The following is a 4,132-nucleotide window of genomic DNA, read 5'->3' on the forward strand; positions in this document are numbered from 1 at the left end:
ACAAAAAATAATAATAAAAAATATAACTAATTGATGGTGAAATTTATTTTTTCGGCCTATAAACATCAATTAGTTATATTTTATTATATTACAATATGGTGAAATTTATTTTCTCGGCCTATAAACATCAATTGGTTATATTTTTTTATTATTATTTTTGTGTTGCAAAGAAAACAATTTTAGGATTAAACGATTCTTTAAAAAATAAAAGCTTAACACATAAGTTTACTTTTTACAAACAGGAAAAAAAATAGAAAGCGAAATAAAATATATTTAAAAAAAAAAAGATGCAAAAAACAAAACAAAAGACTAATAAGCAGAAAATTAGAGAAAAAAAAAGATAAGAAAAATGATACCTTACTCCTGAATTGTTGTTTTGCTAGACCAATTGTTTCAAGATCAGATTTTCTTCTTCTCTTTTGCCTACTAATCTCTCTATTTTTTATGTGCTTTCAATTTATGTTTCGAATTCTCTCTTTGTCTTCTTGTGACCGACTATTTATAGACTTTTGTGTATAGATTTCAAAAGACAAAAGAATAATTGTCAATTGATTACCATTAATCTATTTTTGTTGGTTTCTTTTCTTTTAATTGACCACAATTATACCGATTCTTATTGCTATTGATTCATTTCTTCGGTTTTATTTTCTATTCAATTGATCACCATTATTCTGATTTTTATGACCATCAATCAATTTCTTTTCGGTTTTTTTTTTCATTTATTTTGATCATCATTGGATCGATTTTTATGACCATCAATTCATTTCTTTTCAATTTCCTTCATTTTTATTTCTTATTATTATTTTTATATTTTGAAAATAGTCTGAACAAGAATTAGAGGCAAACAAGAACCGAAAACACTTGTGATTGTTAAAAGCTTATATCCCTAATTATTTATTTTTATTTTTATATTTCTTCACATATAATTATATATTTATTATTATTATTATTATTTCCTTTTTAATAAAAAGTAAAAATCGGACAAAATTAGGTGTCAACAACTATGTATTATATTTCTCTTTGTGTTTACAAACATTTATGATAAAAAAATTATTGCATTGTTTACTTTTATTCTTGAATGGGCTTAGATCCTATTCGAGCGTGTATATCTTGATGATAAGCCCGATGAGTTATATGTCTGGGGAATACAAAATTGTACTCTTTACTTAGTTTATTCTAAAACAATAGATAGTTTTCTTTTTGGTTCTTTTCTCAAAAGTTTTTAAATATAGGATTGGATTAGCCAATTTAGAGTGCATTTTGAATCTTTAGATTGGTCAATTTGAACACATGTTAGAGATTTTTAAAAATATTGAGTGGGAAATTTTTTTATCAAATATTATAGACAAACCTAGATGACATAAAGTCTAAAAGATCTACAAGGCCCAGAAAACAATAACATATCCAATAACATGTTCACATTGTTCAGTACCCATAAAAATGAAAGGAAAGAAACATCTACTATCAATATAAGAAAATAATATTATATCAAAATTATAACATTCACGACAACAAAATTGACTTATCGTGACACACAAAATTTGTCACTAAAAGTTAAAAATTGTTGGTAAATGTTAATAATACTTTGAGTGACACCCAAATACACTGTCAACTTTAAGGAGGTGTCTTGCAACACTTTGAGGACTGTCACTCAATGTTTTACATATTAAACTGAAAAAAATACAAGTAAAATATAATTGTCATCTACATAATCGATCTCTAAAGTAAGAATACAAAACAAATCTTTGTCGTTGACAAATATAAACAAAATATTGGATAAATTTTATTCACTAATACAAAAAGTACTTTGTTAGTGCTAAATATAGAAAATTATGAAACAAATATTTATTAACGATACATAAAAAATACTGGATAAATATTTATCATTGATAAATATTTTTAAAAGTCTATAAGAGTTCTTTTTCATTGATAAATATAATAAATATTTTTCATTAATGAAAAAAATTGATATTTTTCTTTAAATATTTTTCTTTGTATTTTTATGGCTTTTTCTCTTATCTTGATTTACATGCAACTCACGTTTGTTATGGTATTCGACCTATATTTATACAATAATTATATTTTTTATCTACTTTTTGTGTTTAAGTAACACGATTCTAAAAAATATTACCCTATATTTCAAAAGTATATAATACTTATGTTTTTATCCATTTTTATATTTAAATAATAAAGCTCTAAAAAAATATCACTCTGTATTTTAAAAGTACAAATTCCATTATAGGTAAGAAACTATTTTTATGGACTATGGTATAAGTTTTATTTAGAGGCGACAACGTTATTTTAGGTGGAGGCAAAAATTAAGATACCCAATAATTTTAAATTAAAAAAATTGGGGCAGCTCTCACCAATTGGGACAGGGTAGATGTGTCCCTGATTGTGAAAACGAAGTTAACCGGTTATAATTTTTTATGTACTACGTCAATAAACTGCCGTTAAGGTTAACAAAGAGTTTTCAGTATATTCATTCTTTGTGGTGTTAAAAAAAGAATAATAACTATGCATATTTTTATTTACATTGTAAATTGTTGTTATTTTATTTAATTTGTTCATTGTAAATTTATAATTACATTCTACATTTTAAAAAGTAAATACTATAAAACGATATAAATGGTTAGATTTAACGAAAACAAAAAGCACGATTATAAAATACAGAATTGTGGGAGTGATGTCCCGTGTCGTTTGCATCAATGAATTGTGAAGACTTATGTTAATTGTTGGGGAACATGAGTGGTAGGGAAGCAATGATGAATTAAATTATGAGAGATAGTAATTAGTAAGTATATAAGTTAGTTTTTTTTTTTTTATATCTGATATTTATCATATTTATAGTCAATGTGAGACTTAATCACTTACTCTTTGTAAAATAATATTTTAGAATATATTTATAAATTATATTTGAGAAAAATTCTCACCAAACAAATTAATTTTATAGAGGATAAATTAAACACAATTTAAAATTTAAAATAATATTAAAATTTATTAAAGATCCAATTAATCACATACTCTTAAATCACTATTATCAAACAGAGTACTAAATATAATAATTTTATCTATAAGTGAAAGACAATATTTAAATTAAACTCGACCCATATTCTAATAAAAGATCACCGATTCATATAATTTATCGCGTTTTAAAGAAGTTGTGGGCTATATGCTAGACTGTTACATATGAAGAAGCTGGAAGTCAAAAGCAACGGATAATTAAAAGCAGTTGCACTTTACTTGTGATAGCAGCAAATAGAAAGCGGCGAGGGGCGTGAGGTAGCACAATTATATTCATGAGAGAAAAATTCCATTAGCTAGAAGAAACATGACAAAACACATTCGGAAAAAATCCTCTTCAACTTTATGAGAGCATATACATATATAAAACTAAATAACATGGGTGGGGTTAGGGGCCCAACTCCATGATGACATTCATGCCAATCTCGGTGAGCCCATTAATCAACGGAATGAAAGCACATTTGACTTTCACCCAAAAAGACTAAACCACATTTGACTACCTAAATTCTCTTTACCATAAATCCAATGCTTAATAGTATCACCACTTTGTCATGGAATAAACAAGTTTATAGGGCCACTGGAGTCTAATCTTCATCTAATTTCATTAAGTTAACCATCTTTATTTGTTGTTAATGTTTTCTCCTTAATTTTTTGGATGAGGAGCAACTTAACTTTCTTTTTTCTTTTTTCTTTTTTATCTTTTTTATCAACTTAACTCCAATATAAAAACTATCAACATAACCATCACCTTTTACTAATCAGAGGAATAGTTTGATATATTGTGGATATTAAATAAAAATCAATTCGAATATAAAAACTATTAACATAACTACCACCTTGTAAATTAATCTCATTATTTAATACTATACATGTATTTTTATTTTAGTTATGATGAATTGAAATTATAATTTTGAATCCTTGAAATTTAATCAAATTTGTATGATGTTGCATTACTCTAAATTATTAAACATCTTAACCATATAAGCTTTCGTATACTACACAGCTTATTATATATACTTTACCATGTGAATTTTTCTTACCTAATAATAATGCAGTTGAGTTGTTAAGAAACAAGAATGCAGTGTGTGTTTAGCTACAAGGGGAAGCA

This window comes from Cicer arietinum, chromosome 8 (assembly GCF_000331145.2).
Source record: "Cicer arietinum cultivar CDC Frontier isolate Library 1 chromosome 8, Cicar.CDCFrontier_v2.0, whole genome shotgun sequence".
Classification (NCBI taxonomy): Eukaryota; Viridiplantae; Streptophyta; class Magnoliopsida; order Fabales; family Fabaceae; genus Cicer; species Cicer arietinum.